Here is a 19,957-nt window from a genome sequence, read left to right on the forward strand (position 1 = left end):
GTGTAGCTAGCGTGTTGTCCATGCAGATGTGTAGAAAGAGCTGAGGTTGTGTGCTGAGCTGAGCTGGCAATGTCTCCTTTCATCCTCTTTCAAACGGTCTATGTCCACTGTGAACGACCATCTTTGAAAAGAGGGCGGGGCTTACAACACAAACTGTCTGTCTTCTGTAATCCAGTTTTGAGATCCCTTCCCAGACTTCTTAACGCCCACTCACATCTTGGGTCATTTGATCTCAGTAAGTCACATGATAGGGTGGGGCAAGATGTCACAATGTGTTCACCCGAAACCTTGGCTGATAGTGACCCACACCCGTTTTCACACCTTGGCTCGTGTGATTAGGCAGATGATCCATAGTGGGCCAAAGACCCTCTTGGGGACACTCCCAATAGGACTCCCAATAATCTAGGACTTTCCACCAATTGGTCTTAGAACTGAAGAAGCTTCTCGAATGAAACGTCTTCAAGAAACTTGAAGTCCAGACGCTTTTCTGTCAGAGCTCCTTAGATTGCTTCACCAGGTCAATTACTTATCAAAGTTGGAAAAAAATATATTTTATTTGCTGATAAAACCCTGTTATGGTGGGACATCCTGTGTCTCTGATTTGTTTTAATTTGCTGCCTTGCCTGCATTGGTTCATGTTGTGTAACCTTGTGTAAGTCCACTCTAAGGAAAAGCCTTTTCACTTCTCACCTCTTCAACCGCATCATCATCCTGGTGACATCAGCACATTCACAGAGTATCTCAGAAATCGCTTGAATGCAGCTATTAAAATCATGAAACATTAACGGTGTTGAGAGCAATTATGTCTCTTCATAGCCAGAGGGCTTTATTCATTTATTATGCATCTGTTGCTTCCAACCCCCCCATGCCTGGCTTTCAAACTGTGGGGCAGGTTAGAGCCTGAGTGTTGCCGGCTGAGATCTTGCAACTATTAAGAGAATTAAATCCAGCTAAGAGGGCCTCTCAGAGAGAACATAAATTCTCCATTATCTCCCCTTCTTGGTGGCCTCCTCAATCCCTCTTCTCCAGCAGCGGCAGAAACTGATTTTTACTGCCGCACTCTCATTTACCCTTAGAACTCGTCTGCTGGAAACTCTTAAAGCCCCGCCGGATAAAAATAAGATCTGTTGAATGAGAGCTTCATTCTCCTTTTTTCCTTCTTTTAATGTTTTGTTTATGACACACGACTTAAAAAAAGCATTAACATATAAGCCTGCTGTGACTACAGAGGTCGTTGATGCTGCAGCTGCAGGAAGTGATGCGCTGACAGATTGTTCACCTTTTGTGTTGTTTTTTGTTTTTTTAACTCTGCCTTGTCTTTAAATGTTATTTGAGAACAGGCTTGATCTGTGTGAAATGGCTTGAAATGTAAAGTTGGCGGTAACTCTTTGATGCCAAAATATGTCAGAAATAGTTTATTATGCCTACTAAGAAGTAAAAATTTCAAACAATACTTACTGGTAAATAAAACCATGTTTACAATTACTGTATCTATTTAGAAGTAGAATAAAAAAAACTCAAAATCTGGAAGCTGATTGGTTCTGTTTTGCAATGTGATCATTACTGAACCTGATGCATAAGCACAAGTATCGTTTCCATCAACAGGCTGACCTGTACTCATAGAAACAGGGATACTGTTTCTTCCAGAATTTAAGGAGTAGATCAGGAAAAAGAAATTGGGCATCTATTAATTTTTTACTTATTTTCATATATGTTTAAGCAAAAAGTATGGAAATGCACATTCAGAAATTGCATTCTGTATCCTTCTCGTATATCTGTATCTTGTATTCAATTCTTTAACATCGATAAGGCTCAAATATGTGCCATGGTAGGTTACTTGATGTTTCTAAATTAGCCATAGGTGCAGATACGAGATATCACTTTAAGTGATCAGCCGGAAAAGAAAAAAGCAGCATGCAATTGCCTGTCAGAATGAAAATACAGTATAAATATGCAGCAGAGATTCGACACTGATCTCATTAAGGTACAAACCGCAACAAAACCAAGTAGGCGTACTTCCCGTCACCTCCTGGTACCAACCCAGTGACAAGCCGCTGTGGCACTAAAGCTATAAAAAGGTACTTTTCTGAGAGTGTATTAAAGAATGCAGATACACCTGTGGTATCACCTGCTTGCAGATTGTCTAAATAGGACTACAGCATCTCTCATCACTGGGAGAGTCTAACAGCTTGGAAGGATTCACTTTGCTGATGGCTTGGATAAAACTTGGCTTCCAAACTTGTTTTGGCTGTCATCCACGTTTGCTTACCTTTAACTGGACTTCTGTACCTATTTCCCTTTCCACTTGTGAGTCGGACATGGAGGCTGACATGAACAGCCTTTGCCCATTTCTCTGTTTTCTTTATTCTGCTTACCTCTGACCTCTACAGTTGAGTAGCATGTGTAACTGCAGGCTAAAGGCATTTAAATGTACAACTTTGTGGAAAGATCTTCAGGAGGGAACTTTGGTCTGACAAGAACATAAACAAATCGGTGCTCAGTATGCTATTTGCTGTCCTGCTGCCTCTCCACTTACGCTTTACTGTGGTGAGTTAAATATATATCTGGAGCAACTTGTTTGTATATAATTTCTTTTACTAGCCTCACCTGTAATTAGACCATTAAATAAAGAAAACTGTCTCAAAGACCTGAAAATTCTTCAAATGTTTTCACATAACTGCGCCTATTTATGGCACCTGTGTTATCATTAATAGCTGTAGCATTAGTAGCTGTAAATCATCTTCTGCTGGGATCCTTCAATTATCACCATTAATAAACATCTGGTAATCAGTGATTTGCTATACAACACTCCTATAAAACAATCCACAGTGCTCTTTGTTTTTTCTTTCAATGTCACACAAACACAATTTCTGTTTTTTGAGTAATTTACATTAATTTACATTTAACACAAATGTGAATATGAGGATTTTTTTTTCATACTTAACCATAGAAACTATTGATTAAAGGATTAAACCTCTCAATCATATTCCTTTGTGCTATTTTGGCCTGAGTATTAATATATGTGGGGTTATCTTGTAATGTCAGGTTGTCAAGTGGTTCATAAATTAATGAAGAAATTGCAGTTGCAATTATTTTCTCTTGTTTTCTATCATGTGAAAGTAATTGTGAGTCAGGAGCATTTCAATAATCAACCTGACAAATAATACTCCTTCATATATATCCAAGGCCATTCAAGAGCATCTACATTTTGACTAAGTGCAGAGATTTTGTCACCAGGACCAGTTTAACACTAAATCAATCAATGGCAATTATGTCACTTTTTCAGGAACAACGATAAAGAAACACCACCGTGAAGTGGGACACAGCCATCTCCAACCAAACAACCAGGGTTTAAAACTGGCTTGGTCTTATAATCCTGACAGACCACAATCCTTCTGGATTTTTTTTTACTGTAAAAACCTGTTTTTTTTCACCATGAGAACAAAAAGACATTTGCAAGAGAGATGAGCAGAACATAAATATGCCATTCGCAAAGATAATGTCAATGACCTGAAGGCAAGATGCTTCCTGGAGTTCCACAACAATAACCCATCCACATCAGAAGCCTTTGGCAGTGGCCACGTCCCACTTTTCACGCAGCGACAGAAAAAAGAAACTGAACTGAAAGGCAAGCCCTTTGGATTTATTAAATAAAGGCTACTAAACATCCAGGCCTTAAATGTTAATGCGGATTTTACAGTAGGTTCTTTCTTTTTGTTTTTTCGGTTGTGACAAACATTTTACCACTAATGACATCATCTTCTCTCTTTGTATGCTTTAAGACGACTATTTACCCTGTTAGGAGCTCCATGTAATCTCCCTGACAAAGTCTAGTATGCCTGAATAAACTTGATCATTTATTTTTTTAGGTCAGCTATGACTAGAATGAAGGCAAATACATTCTTATTTTCAGAAAGCAGGAAGCACTTCCATTAAAGTATTTTCATCTGTGATGTTGTGTTCCAACTGTGTTTGTCTGCTCCTGTCTATGGCTGACAATGGCCCTGTGATTGAAACCATGTTTTTCATAAAAACAGGCTTTTTTACAGGATGAGTTTAGCCTGAAAGGTAAAGCAAATGAAGAAGTGTCAAACATCCACATTCTTTCTCATGGCCAGCAGGGGGCAGCTACTCAGGTTTTAAGGAGAGTGGAGAATATACAGAAGTAAAAGGGAAAAGAACCCCAATGTTCCCTTTACCTCTTAGGTCAGCAAATGTTTTCCTGATGAGTTTCTGAGCTCATATGTTCATCTTAGGTTGTATTACATAAAACATGATGCCCGTTTGATAAATTACGCCACCCTTTAGTGAAAAAGGATGATAGAATTTGCTATTATATGTGACAAGTTGCTGTGTCTCTGCATTCCTTGCTCGTCACATCTGGTTTCAAAAATTTAAGATGACAAAATCCAAAAGTCGCAAGTTTTAAGATTTAAAAAATGTAACACAAACCAGTGGGCGATGCCACAGTGCTTACATTCATCTTTTATATACAGTCCTGGGCCTTATGCAGGATTTATCAGTTAAGTCATGTTGGAGTTGCTCTATTTCTGTTTCAGGCTTGTAAAACTCATTCACATCAAGCACCATAAAATGCACAATGTTTCTTAAGGCTCCCATCAGTCTTTCTTGGCCCCCGAAAGCCAAACAAGTGCTGATGTGGCACTGCAGACAAACTTCTTGGACCATATAATTAAATGCAAACATAATCAGACTCTCCAATCTTAAAAGCTGCAACATTTACAAGCCATTGATATGGGAAACAATCTAATTTTTTACCATCTGTAATGGAAGAGAATACTTAATGGCAAACCGAGAATCTCACTCACTGCAGTACAAAAGTAAATCTCTGCAGTCAGCCTCCACTCCTCTGGCTTGAGGAAAGGTTTTGCAACCTGACGATGACTGCTCTATCACATATGTGTTTAAAGTTCAGACATGTTTCCACTCCCATCAGAACAGGATTATAAAATGAGACGTGTTTTTGTGGTAAGAACAGCAACAAGGTGATACCAGTGGTCTGCAGGTCGGAGGATCTCCTAAATGATGCTTAACTGCTGTGCTGGGAGGAACTGATAATTGATTCCTTACCTCTTCTCACTGACATCTTCACCCCTCTTTCCTCCTCCTGCGGGCCTTTACGAGCTCTAATATGATATGCGAACAGATGAAGAAACTAACACTGCAGCTGCAGATGGAGACAGAGCCGGGCTGTTTAAGGCGATTATCTCGGAAGAGATTCTCGTCGTTTTCTCTCTCTCTCCCTACTCCGGCTCTCGGCGGTTTCTCATAACCCCGGTCGTCAGCCGGCAGAGCCAGGCAGTCGCGCAGAGGGGAGGCGAGAGGTTACAGGAAACACAAAGAGACACAATGCTGATGATTAAGGATCAGCTGATTAGGCACTTGCTGTGTAATCTTAAATAAAAAAAGGATATGAAATCACTTGCTTTACAGCCGTGGAAGTGATTTTCCTCACAATGGGGGCTACCTTCTGCTAATCAGCTTTGTGCCACGGAAAAGCCACTGAATATATTTGGCCCTTTGTACTGTGGTGATAATGTGAGCGAGTCAAAGCTTTGGAGCCGCTGAACACACCCCTCCCTCTCTACTTTCCCCTCTCTCTCTTGCCCTTCCTCCTCCTCCTCTCTCTTCCTCAGTTATCTGCTTCCTCAACACTTTCTCCAGTATTTTTTTCCCGTCTGCAGTGGGGGAAACTCCTCCTCGCTTAATTTGTTCAGGGGTAATTTGACTGCAAGACTGCAAAGATTGATCGGGTCAAATCAAGACTATTGACTCCCCCTGTGCCAAAACACATTCATTCACTCCCACTGCTGACTCCTTCCTTCCCTCGCCAGGCAGCAGACACCAAATGACACATTGGCGGAGGCGAGGAGGAGGAGCTGAGGTCAGCGCGGTCGCCATTCTGCGGCCGGAGGAACGGTCAGAGCTGTGTGTTTCTCTTTGATGTGAGCAGCGGTTAATGACCTGGGCAGTTCAGATGAAACAGCAAACACGGATGGTTCAAAGAATATTTTTTTCCCAGGCTCCAATATTTCCCTTTATTTGGACCAGTGATGATAGAACTTACAAAGTCACTGCATCATTTATGCCATGAAGTTTTATATGCAAAAGGAGCGAAGATGGTTCAGTTTTTAATGTGAGTAGAAAACTTCTTAACTGGTTTTGAAAATCCACACATTTCCAGAAACGGATGAAATGAAAGCCGAGGAAAGATGGAAAACTGTTTGCTGCAGAGGATTCCGAGTACGGCGTTCAGGGATGCTCGACACTGAAACTCTTTAAATCAGGATAAATAATGGAAAACCTCCTGTGAAGAGTGAGATGACACAGATGGTGCAGTTGCAGCTGTGATAAACTCTCCCAGCATGCATCTGTTCTGTTTAAACTTTATCGCTGCTGCTGAGCAGAGCAAGAACAAGCATTCCCATCCTTCACCGTTCCACCCTACAAACCCTACTTTGGCTTCTTCAGCTTTACAAAGGATCCCTGTCTCCATGAAATATACAACTTAATTGTTTTCCCAACTATTTTTAGGTGTGGTTCACCATCTGGCGAAGGCAAAAACTTCTGTTATATCTGAAGTCACAGAGGACTTCTCTGTGTTGAACCAAACCCAGATCTTTCCCTAAACTTTATGTTATGTTTAACTTACTGTGCATTCAGTATCAGCATATCAGTTTCCTCATTACATTTATCTTTTCTTCTATTTCTGAATCCATTTGCCATTTGTTTCAAAAGCTCACAATGCATGGCCAAATTTTATTATTTTTGCAGTTGAAATTTTAGAATTTTTAATGCTTGGGGAACTAAGTTAGTAAAAAAGTAAGCAAGTTGTTTTGTTTATATAGCACCTTTCAAGATAACTATCACAGAGTGCTTCAACACAAAAAATTATAAACGATAAGAACAAACAATTACCCAAAAGCAAGATTAAAAAGATGAGTTTTTATCTGCTTGTTAAAGAAACCAGCGAGTCCACAGATGATAGAAATTCGAGAGTCTGAGGACCACTGTGGCTAAAGCTCCATCTGCTTTAGTTCACGGCCTTGTTGGCCACACAGCCAGCAGGCCCTGATCATAAGACCTGCTGGGAATGTATGGAAAATGTGTTTGCTGCTTTAACTTAAGTGGACGTGCAAGTGATCTCTTTCACAAGTGAGGGAGACGTGCAAAGACTGCAGTGATGTGGACGCTGTACTGATCTGTTGTTGTGAACAGAGACCTGAGCTCGAAAGCTTAAGTGTCAATTTACCAGAAAATCAACATTCCCAACCTCAGTTATGGCTAAAACTCTGGACAGCAACAAAAAGAATGAAATTGCTCATACGAGTGGTGGAAATGAGTTTTCTGCGTATGGTGTCTTGGATCAGCCTTAGAGATGGTGAGAGTGGCTCAGAGATGCTACTCCTCCACATGAAAAGGATCCAGGATGCCTGCTGGATGCCTCAAAGGTGAAATGACATGTCCAAGTGAGAGGAGGTCTGAGGGGAGGCCCAGGAGGGATTACATCTCTCACCTGGCCTGGGAATTCCTTGGTGTCCTACCAGCAGAGCTGGAAGAGGTGGCTGGACAGAGGAAAGCCTGGGCTTCTCAGACACAGATAAGCATCAGCGATGGAAGGATGGATGGATGGATGGATGGATGGAAGGATGGATGGATGGATGGATGGCCAAATCAGTAAAGAGCAACACAAATTCCCCAGTTAATGTGAAGAAACTTCACTACTGTGAAATTCACGGCTCAATGTGACAATCAGCATTCAAGTTGTTTTGCAAAGCTACCTGTTTACAATACTTATGGTGATTGTTCTTCCAAATTATTCAAACACCGTGGGAATGCACAGATTTTTGGTAAGGCAACACAGTGGTGCAGTGATTAGCGCTGTAATCTCACAGCAAGAGGGTCCTTGGTTCAAATCCACCGGCTGGCTGGGGTCTTTCTGTGTAGCTGCATGGGTTTGAGTACTCCAACTTCCTCCCACAGCCAAACACACGCATGTTAGGTTAATTAATGATTTTAAATTGCCTTTAGGTAAATAGACTGGTTCTTATATAGCACTTTTCTACTCTACCTGAGCACTCAAAGCACTTTATACAACATGCCATATCAAATACAAGGTCAGGTGCTTTCTATCGGACATTCACACTCCGACGGACACTTCAGAGAGTGACTTGGGATTAGTATCCTTCCCAAAGACATTTGGCATGCAGACTGCAGCAACCAGGGATCGAACCACCAACCTTCCAATTAGCAGATAATTAGTAGATGTATGTGTGTTTGTGAGTGTGAGTGGTCATCTGTCTCTTTGTGATCAATTAACAAACTAGGGTACACCGTGCTTCACATGCACCACTACCCTTTGATAAGAGGATGAATGGCTGGAATCCTGTGAAGCATAAAGTAACTATACACCACACAGCTGTGCACTAAAGTACTAAATGTCATACATGTGTGTAACATCTATGTTGTTTTCACATTCTGATCTACAAGCAGCTACAAAACAATTCCCCAACTCAGGAATTCTAACCACATTAATGCAGGGTTGCATTTGGAAATGTCAACCCATTTTCATCCCACAGTGTCAATATCTCTATTCTGTCAGATGCTTCCGGCATCCCAGAATAGAGACACAAGGTGTCCTTTTGCACAGAAATATTGGGTGAGGTAGCGGTTGTCTTTTAAAGGGTCAAAAATCTGCATTAAGGGATGTTGTGGTGGAGTAAAATACAATTTTACCAACCAGGAAACTGCAGTTCATGACCCACTTTGATTAGTTTCATTTGCACTCCCTTTTTACTTTACTAAGGCTCTTAAACAACATGATCAGGTTTAAGAAAGCATGCACGTGCACACCATTAAGCCTGCACGGTAAAAACTCAGACTGGCCCGGTGTGTTACGATATGATACTCAGGGGTCCTTTATGAGTGAGAGACCTCTCACAATTGAGATAAATCAGATTCCAAAGGGCACCTTGTGTATGTGACACATATGTAAGTCTTTGGATAGGGAGATTCACCATATAATATCATATTAACTCTATAATGCAAAGTGCATCATATTTTACACATGAGTTTTTGAGACCTCTACATCAGTGGGATTGTTTTTAATGCTATCAGGTACATGTTGGGCTATAGTGAGCAGTATATTGCACATAAATACTGGATGTAGCAAAAATGATACAAATTAAAACTCATATAGTCAAAAATCCACGTTTATTTTACATTAAAAAAAAAGTTCAATAAACAGTCAAGTTTAAAAAATGTGGCACTTATTTCACAGTTCAGGCTGTACAGGGTTAAGAAACAGTAATTGCAGTGCACATGTTGCAGACCTTTCCATGTTGTACGAGTATATTTAATACAGAGTCACAATGATTTCATTCTGATGCCCACAGGTTGCTATTTCAGGAGAAAGCCTCTATCTGTAATTTTACATCATGCATCACCTCCTAAAAATGACACCATCGCACGGCTGGAATGTAGCAAAGTATGAAAAAAATGTGCAGTCCCTGAATAATATTAATATTGTTCATTTTAACTGAACTTAACCTTAAAATATATTCAGCTGTTCAGATTTCCTTCCCTCACCCAACAATGTTATAGATGTGTGTCACAGTATCATTGAAAGCAGGTGGGTGGTTTGTGCCTGCAGGATGAACACACAGTAGCTTGAGGTAACTGCACTGATGAGGACAGCACAATTCAGGTAACACATTCTTCTCTAGTTTAAGTGATGCATGCAGCTGCTCTGTGCCAGATCAGATTCGGTTTCTGTGTTCAGTAAAGTTCCTCGTTCGGAGGGTGAAGTATCGGCTGCAGCAGGAACACATCTTTCTGCTCGCTCATTAGGACATTGGCACACAAGAAGCCCTTGGGCCTCTGGGTAACGAAGGACCCCACAGACTTGTGGGTAATTGGCCAGCTAGAGTAGAGTACAGGTGAACACTGACTTGTTTGAGAGTTCTGGTTGGCCAATCAGCTGGCGCCTCCACTTTATCCAACTGAACAGCGGGAGGGGGGAGGGCCTCCAGGGACAAAAAAGTATGCGAGCACGCTGCAGGAAAGTTTTTGAAAGCAGTGATGCCGAACTGCTGTGAATCAAATGCTATCCACACCTGTCCTGTTTACTGCAGGCCCTGCGTTCCCCTCCCAGAACAATAGCAAACAAGAAAGTCTTACAGATGGTCGTTTTGTGAGAGAATGAGAATGACAGCGTTGCTGCCTTGCTGTTGCTGCTGCTCCTGTGGTTGCGAGCCAAATTCTGATGTTGTTGTAGAAACCCAGAGCCAGCTAGCACCGCGGTTTGTTTAGCCTCGAGGGAACAGGCAGGGGGGAAACCAACCAGGAGAGCTCTGGGACTGGATACTCAATTAAGCCAGACTTGTCTAAAGAAATTGCTGCAAAGATCCCAACTGCTGACAAACTGGCCTCCCCACGGTGACAGCTTAATCATAGTTCTGCAGAAACTGTCCAACATACATTGGTTCAGTCGTGGATTTAAAGAGAGAGAGAGAGAGAGGGAGCCCTGGCGTGCTGGGACTTTGTTGTGATTTGTCATCCTGATGCTGCCGGTGTTTGGAACTCGCTCTAATGACCGCGCAAGCCCCGTGACAGCGGCCCCCGTTTGAGCCGAGGCCGGGAATCCATCATTCTCTTCTTTGTGGCTCATTGGCTCGCTGCCCCCCGTCCAGGACAAACTCCCTCGCCGCTGCTACTGTCACTGAAAGGAGCAAATAAACGTGACAGCAGGTTTACAGGAGGTAGGTCACCTGGGAGATGAGCTGACGGTAACAGACAACACGAAGCCTCGGGCGCCGTTTGTCTCCACACAGCAGGTTGCGGTTCAGCAGTGGTTTGATCTCCCATTCACCTCCATCACACCCATCTGCTGACGACCTGGTGGGCCTTCCACCACTCACCGCCGCGGCTTAAAAACATGTGATCAGTCGAAGGGTGTGTATGTGAGACTGTGAGCACACAAACATACAAATATGGACATCTAACTTATGGGAAATATTAACCAAAGGTCAAACAAAAAATAAGCCTGTCTTGCAGCAAATGGTTTGAGCATCCTGCTGAGTCAGCACTTATGCATGGAGCAGTGAGAGGTTACAAAGCCTATAATACAAACTTAAAATGAAAGCAATGAAAATGAAGCAAGCAATCAATGATCAAAGCATATAAGATCAGAAGGATAATGCAAAATTGATCAAATAAATGCAGGCAATATTCTATCACAGGGAATATGAAACCAGAGCAGCAGTGAGTATATTCTTGAAATAGATAACGGAAAACTTCAATTACAAAAGTACCAATTTTCTAAACACTAAACTGGTTCAACAAAACTGGAAGACAGCAAGTCCCAGTTAGAGGCAGCAGCAAACATAAAAGTCCTCTTCCCTGAAAGTAAATTTATTTTGTTGTTCCTCTATATCATGTTTTGAAAATAGTAGCATAAAAATGGATCTTTCTGAGATGTACAGTCACATGATCTGTGCGTGTAAATACTCGCTTACTCTGGCTCATGGCTCAATCTCACAGAAACTTTAGTTCCCACAGTTTCCGTTTGCTAAATGCAACAGTCACTGAACTCTCTGCCACAACACTGAGTCAGAAGCAGATTACGCAATACCCTTATAATAAAATTCATATTAACAAAAGGTCAAACTTTGAAAATAAGCCTTACTTTACATTTCATTTTCATAATGGCAGCCGGTTTCTGCATCCTACTGCACTGAACACAGAGGGCAAAAAAACATAACAAACACTTAATGAAAAATTTGATTTTTCAGTTTACCAGTTTACTATTACTACTAGAACAGTAGTAATAGTAAACTGCATAACCACTGTTATACTGCTACTTCACCTGTTTTCTCAGTTTTTAAGTCAACCTCATCTTTACCAATTCCGGTCATTACAAGACATAAATGTCCATGTTGTCCATTTTGTACACCCAGTCTCAGTAATCTAATTACTCTTAAGCCTTTCTCTTATGCAATTAACATTAGTTCCTTATCTATTAAATCATTCATACTCAACAATTTTGTCACCTCTCAAAAATGAGACATTTAGTTTGTCATTGAGACTCGGCTCAAACCAGGCGACTGTTGTCCCCTCACAGAAAAGTGAAACAGTCTGGGCCGAGCACTAGAACCTGAGTTTTATTGGAACTGAGGCTTCGTTCTGGCAAGAAGAAAAATTCAGCACCACAGGAACCCCAAGAAAACAGACTCATTTTTCCTGGTACTACAAGATAGACTTGTTTCTAAACCCCTTTCCTTTTTGCAGCAATCTAAGCTCTTATCATTTGAGTGGGTGACCTTCCATTGTTAATTTGAATTTATGAAGTTCAACTAACTATTGAATTATTGAAATAATAACAACACGAATTTGTTTTTTCAACTCAATTGTAATCACTTGAATTAACAGCAGAAACAGAATATTTTGTGAATAAACATACATGTCACATGGTCAAATTAACCTTAACAAAATCAAAGTGCTAACAATAAAGTGCTGTCTTACATTTGAAATGAATATCAAATCTGAATAGGACACACCTTTGTATTACTAGGCCAGACTGAAAACAAATCTGTCCCCTCAGTATAAAAGAAAACGTATGTTCTTGCTTTTTCAAACTGCAATTTGTAAAATCAGATTTCACTTAAGAATTATTGTATATATTTACAGTGACACTTGCAGGTAGCTTTTCAGCAAATTTGCAATGATAACCTACTAAACATTACAATTTACACCATAGTATGCAAGTCACCAAACATTTAAAACAACCCAACAATACTTGAATACAAATATAATGTATATATAAAAGGTTTTCATTAAGAACATTTTTGTGTTACCAAAGCGGATGTATTTTAATTAAAAAAAACTCTCAACTTTACTTCTCTAAAACCAATGACATTCAAACTTTTACAAGCTTATAAAAACGGGAACACCAACTTTAAAAACACTGGAAGACACCAAAGTTGTTAACATTTGTTTTGTGTCTTAGAAAATCCCAAAAGAAAATGCTGGTTACAACCATTAAACTTTTGAGCTAAATTCCCACTGTCCTTTTATCCATCTATATTAGTATAGATTAAAGGTTACATCACTCACAATAGGATGTTCATCTAAGATGTTCAAACAGAATAGCAGACAAAAATTGAAAACTTCCATTTTTGTTTTTTAAAAAAAGGTCACAGTCTGAAAAAAAGAGATAAAAAGGACAAAATCAACTTTTGTGCTGGAGTCTTGTTTGCCTAAGCAAACATCTTCATTTTCATTTGCTGCATCTTTGCACTGAGCTTTTGTCCATCCAGATTCATTCAGATTTTCTGACAAAACTCCAAAGTGTACTTGTGGTCATTTGGATAGCTGAGATCATGTGCATAAATCAGTCCAAAGAAGACGATGAATGCCATGATGACACTACCGAGGTTGTTCATAACTGTAGTACCTTCAATGACAACTCCCACATCCTCTGGCTCCTGAATGCCTTCTCTTGTGATGGTGTAAATACCCATGACAGTTGCTGCAGTGGATCTCAACCGTTCATCCTCAGTGGAGGAGGTCTGAAAAACAGAAACAATACCTTGGTTAAGAAATAGGTTGTTTCAGGGCTCTGTCAATTGGAGGGGAAGATATTATGCAAAACTCACTGCCAAACTTCACTGGTTCTCCAGTGCACTCTCCTACTAACCCGGCGACTATCATCGGCCTCTCCTTCCAACGCTTCCCCTGACACAGCATTTTCTTATAATCTCGGTGGTAGCGAATACTAAATAAAGAAATCATTTCTAATAATAAATAGGTTTGAACGTCACGGGAGTGCACGTTGTGCTGACTGCAGTTACTCTTTTGGCCACATGTCTTGATGCATTCTCAATCATCCAGGAAAATAAATCTCCAAAAATTGATTCTGTTCATCTGGACGTAGTGTTTTCTGGGAGAAACGTTTCGTCACTCATCCAACTGACTTCTTCAGTCTCAGCTGACTGCAGGTTTCCCCAATCTTATAAACAGTATATTTGCATAATGACTGAAACCAGCCTACTGAAGGAACAATGGGCTGTGAGGTCAGTTCCTTAATCATAATTATGCAAATTCTCATGACCATTGATCAACAACCACTGACCAAAACCCACTGATCAAAGACCAATGATCAATGGCCATGAGTACCATTCACAGAGAGTTGAGGATGGTCTTTCCCTTTTCACGTAAATGAAGTCAAGGAGGCCATTTACGTGATTGTGGGCTGGTTTCAGTCATTATGCAAATATACTTTTTATAAGATTGGGGAAACCTGCAGTCAGCTGAGACTGAAGAAGTCACTTGGATGAGTGATGAAACGTTTCTCCCAGAAAACGCTACGTCCAGATGAACAGAATCAACTTTTGGAGGTTTTGGCCACGTGGTTCACTTTTGGTAGCACTCTCAGTAAACTATACATTGCTGTTAAAGACACCTGAAAACAATCATTTCTACTGGAATATGGCATTATATAATAATAAACACAGAATGCCAGATTTTTAGATTAGAAAAAGAAAACAGTAAGAATGAAGTTAGCCTTAGGAGATCATCTTTCATTGAGCACATGGCGGCTGGCTAGCTGCTATCAAGCTAGCACAAGCTCAGAGTACTTAAAAGTTGGTGGCTACATAATTTGTCCTCTAAAACAAGGCACTTTTGAAAAGACCTGTCCACAAAGAAAACCAAATTAATTTGGTATTTTTTTTATTACATTTATGAACAACTAACAATATTTGTATGTGTTCTTTGAAAGAAGGACCTGAATCTGTTTTTTGAGTGTAGTTGTTAAATAGTGGGAAGGGGGTGGGATTAAATAAGCTTGTGCTATTAAGTTATTTATAAATGTTATTGTTTTGTTTGCCTTTGGTTTCGCTACATTTGTTTGTCTCTTTTTTCTCTGTTGTTGTTGTTATATTATTTTAAAAATGCAATACATGCCATCCATAGAGCAATGCGGGTCTGATCAAATGGGACAGTTCCACTCAGCACATTTTTGCAGAGCTTCCATGCTTGTTGGAACATCTCATACACTAAGGATCTTTTAAACCCTCAAAAGTAGTGTGTAAAAGTACAGTGCACAATTTCAATGAAAAGCAGACATCTGTTTGAATAAGTGTGTCATATTCAATAATGAGGGTTTGTATCAAACAAGAATCTGATGAAAATTAGCAGTGAGGTATGTACAGCTCTACCTTTAAATTCACTAATAACCTGCTTTATGCCTCTTCCCTCCCCATCAGGTTGGGACAAACATGGCAGAGTACCTACACAGTGCAACAACAGTGTACCCATATGTCTTTACGCTGGGGGACAGGCATTGTTGTTCCCAAGCTTTTGTATAATAAATGGAACCGCTTAAATGGAACACCAATCTCTTTTGGGTGCTGTTCATGGCTGCTTCAAAACATTTTTTGTTTTTCATGGAAGTTATCCAAAGTCATGTACCCAGGTTTGGGAATTTCTTCAAACTGTGAAACATGACATGACATGAACCAAATGATGGAAGGGTAAAATGTTGCTCATAAAGCTGCATGAAATGATCTGAGAGGGAGTTTCTCTGTTGCCATTTTTCCGAAGTGTTGATGTATGTTAAGTCCTTAAATAATCCAAAGTCACTAAATGACTGAAGTTTTGCATGTAATTTGTTCTAAAACAGTCAGATTTACATAAAATGTTGTCTTCATGTGTATTAACATGTACTTTTTGAGCTGTAACCAAAGATTTGAAGAAAGGGATATAATATAACAAATTATATAATTGTATTTTTTTAAACTTTTATTTTACTTTAATTGTTTTATATATTTTGTATTATTTCCACTGTCTATATTCTATGTATCACATGGAGTAGTAGTTTTTTTATCCAGTTGTATATGCTTAATTAATAGTTATCCTAACCCAGTATGCTGGGTCAAACCAACAACCCAACCCTGTTGAACTGAAACAACTCTGGGTCGGCTCAAATTTGACCCAGCACTGGGTTACAAATTTAGGTTATTTTTAACCCAGCAGTTTTTAGTGTGTAACAATCCACCCTCTTGTCCAAATATGCTCACTTCAAATCACAATGTCTCCTGCCATCTTTTATATACACTATGCGTATTTGCTACAATTTTGAAGATACACAGTGAGGTGTAGGTGATGTAGAAAGCTCCACTAAACTATTGTAGGATTTTACAGGAATGAATCTGTATTTACTCAACATTCACGCTGTTAAACACGCATGCTCACAACAGCAGCCGGGACGCAGCTATCTGTCTGTAAGTTCAGAGAATTTCTAAACATTTGTTATTCATAATTAAAAACCATCTTGTGTGTATTCATGCGTGTGATTAAAGGAACACTCTGACATTTTGGATATTTGCGCTCTTGCCAAGACGAGCAATATGAACTTTCACCTGCTAACTGGGACCTATAGAGTCTGAGCTGGAACTGCTGCTTACACTCTTAATTTCTGTGGAACCAGTACGTTTTTCACAGGACTGCAGAATCCTGTGAAAACTTTATTTTTCATAAGAATGTATGTGGAAATGCCTCAAGGAGCGCCAGCAAAGCAAAAGATGTTCCCTTTTATGTATCAAAAGAAGGCAGTCATATTAAAGGCAGTGGTCTACGATCAAATATATCGCTAAACAAATCAAAAGTTCATAAAGATACAAAAAGAAGGGTTATTATATTTTCACCTGCATGTGTTTGTCATTCTCCTCCTTTGAGTGTGTTTGTTCAGAAGGAGAGAATTATTCCACCAGTAGAGAGATGGCGATCTCATTTTGGATGGAAAAAAGTTAGGTGACCAGAAAGCATTCGCACACAGCAGATGGCAGAATTACCTGCCTCATCGCCCGCTGATATCTTCGTCATCTGAAAATGAAGCGAAGAATTGTGGGAGAGCTGCCGTAAATATGATGCAGTAATCCCAGAGAAAACGAAAACGATAACAAGGAGAAATGAGATGGAGTGGCTAACAAAGCGGTGAAATGTGGACAATGAGGGCGACCTGGTGAGCTTCGCCACATCCAGATATGCATGAGGCATAAATCAATATTTATGGCACATAAAGGAGCAATTTTCCCACCATGAATGATTAAACTTCCTAAGGATGGTGGCAGTCGGGCCGTATTATCATGTTCTTATTCAAACTGATAAATGAGGAATTACACAAGCAGCAGTATCGATGAGAATGCTGCACAACGTCTGAGCGGATGTTTACAAATTGCAGGTTATTCTTATAGACATATCATATTTTCCCTAATCGCAGTTTGGCTCTGAATATATATTAATGTTTTAGCAAAGCATGCTGGGTATCATTTAAGAAATGAGGATGTTTGTAAAGTGATTATTTCTTTGTGAAGATTTTCGCTGCGCAAAATTTACAGCTGATTTTTGAAATGATATCAATCATTCACCGCAAAAACAGCTCGACTTGTTTATTCCTTTAAAGATAATAAATGTGATAGTGTGTGTGTGTGTTAAATTATTTTTACTTCCATGCTGGAGGAAATGGTTAAAAATGATGGATGAAGCTGCTACGATGAGACCTGTATAATTTCCTGCTGCATTCTGAATGAAGTAATAAATGCAGATTTTTGTATACAGTCAACTCTAATAAGTTCAGTGAATTGATTTCTTCCTTTGAGCCTGTTTTATTGGACAAATTTGCACTTACAAGAGGCAACAGAGCTATATTTTTCCTAGAGACAATGCCTAAAAAGGCATGAAGCAAGATGGATTTCATCCTCAGAAGGTTTGCTTTTAGGATTACATTTCTATAAGCCATGATCTCATGAATGATGTACACAGTGTTGGTGATAAACTTATTAATACCATTATTTCTTTCATCCCATCTTGTTGTTTCAGACTTCATTCATCATTTGATTTCTATTTTTTATATATCCTCTTTTTATTTTTCCCAGTTACTTTGGGAAGGCCAGAAAGTTCTTTTAAGATTCAGTTTCAAAGTGTTGAAGTTGTAAATGTGCATGTGAATGGGTAACCCTTCAGTATTCATTGCTGTTAGAAACTTCAAAGAATGCCTAAGCATGTGGACAAGGTACCATGTGACATTAAATAAACAAGCTGGTGTCATCACTGAGACTATGAACATGTTCGACTAGACTGTGACTTTCTAGAGTGTAACGTCTAATGTTGATGGTCTAAAATCTAACAGATGATGTGAGACAGATTAAAGACTGGAAGATAAATTCATGCAGTAACAACTGTTACGGCTAGAAAGATTGTCATCACAAAGTGAGAACACACTTTCTTATGGTTCCATCAAAGCTTAAATTTAAATTAATAAAAGTTTTGTATACTTTCAAAGTCCTGATGACATTCAGTTACTCAACGTACACCGATCAGGCATAACATTATGACTATTGACAGGTGAAATGAATAACACTGATTATTTCTTCATCATGAGGCCTGTTGGGGGGTGCTATATATTAGGGAGCAAGTGAACATTTCGTCCTCAAAGTTGATGTTAGAAGCAGGAAAATTGGGCATGCGTAAGGTTTTGAGTGAGTTTGAAAAAAGGCCAATTTTTAATGGTTAGATGACCAGTTCAGGGCATTTCCAAAACTGCAGTTTTTGTGAACCTGCAGTAGACAGTATCTATCAAAAGTGGACCTAGGAAAGAACAGAGGTGAATGAGTGACACAGTCATGGACAGCCAAGGCTCACTGGTGCACGTGAAGAGTGAGGAACGATCCAGCAGACGAACTACTGTAGCTCAAACTGCAGAAAAAATGGATTCTGTTTCTGAAAGAAATGTGTCAAAAACACAGAACATCACAGTTTGCTGTGTAAGGTGACACAAAGGTAAAAAAGACTCAGGAAGGGTTTGAAGAGCACAACAACTAGTTTAAGGTGGGACTTCGCCTCCAAATTCCCCAGATTTCAGTCCACTCGAGTATCTGTCGGATCTGCTGGACAAAGTCCGATCCTTGAAGGTACTAGCTCACAGCTTACAGGACTGAAAGGATCTGTTGTTATCATCTTGCTTTAGATACCATGGCAAACCTCAAGGGTTGAGTACATACCTTGATGGCTCAGAGGGACCAACACAATATTAGACAGGTTGTCGTAATGTTATGACTGAACTGTGTATATACATGGACAGTAAAATAATTGTCCCTTTGCTGTCAATGTTTTTCTTTTCCAAATGATGTTTTTTTTAACAACTGTAAGAGAATAAACTGTCTAGTTATTATCTAGGGCTGTGCGATATGACCAAAATCTCATATCCCGATATAAGAATTCTATCGTCCCGATAACGATATAAATCACAAAAATGTGACATTTTCTGTAAATTCTGTGAATCTCGACTTGCGGGAAGTGTTTCCAGCTGCGCGTCATGTACCTGGAGTCAAGTGTTTTAACCGATGTATGAAACTATACATTTTTAGACATAAGTTGTAACGGCCGCCGTTTTCTTTGTATCTATTACACGGCGTGCTGCGGGGAACAGCCCGTTCTAACGTTTGAGTCTAAGGTTTATTTATTAGCACCTGGCGGCTCTTTTTTACTTCTCATCCGTAAATAATCTGCTCTTTCACGTGATTCAGTTTATTTTGAAAAGTCTCAACAGGATCTTGAGCTTTATTGTGAAAGGATTATGTGGAACATAAACAAGCGGACACGCGATGGTGTTACCATCGTTGTTGCTAACCACAACGCATAAAAACTGGCATAGCTGGACTGGCCATCGGGCATACCGGGCATTTGCCCGGTGGGCCGATGGTGATTTTTTTGTTTTTATGGGCTGATTATTTTTTTTTTATTTATTTATTTTTATAACAGTATAAACAATTAAAGGTAATGGATTGGCCAGATGCTGGCAGATGTGTAAAAATAACTCAGTTGTTTGGTGGTGGCTATTGCGGAGCTGCCACAAGAGGCCAGGTGGATGAGGGAA

Source organism: Neolamprologus brichardi, chromosome 2 (assembly GCF_056152115.1).
Source record: "Neolamprologus brichardi isolate AB-2024 chromosome 2, ASM5615211v1, whole genome shotgun sequence".
NCBI lineage: Eukaryota > Metazoa > Chordata > Actinopteri > Cichliformes > Cichlidae > Neolamprologus > Neolamprologus brichardi.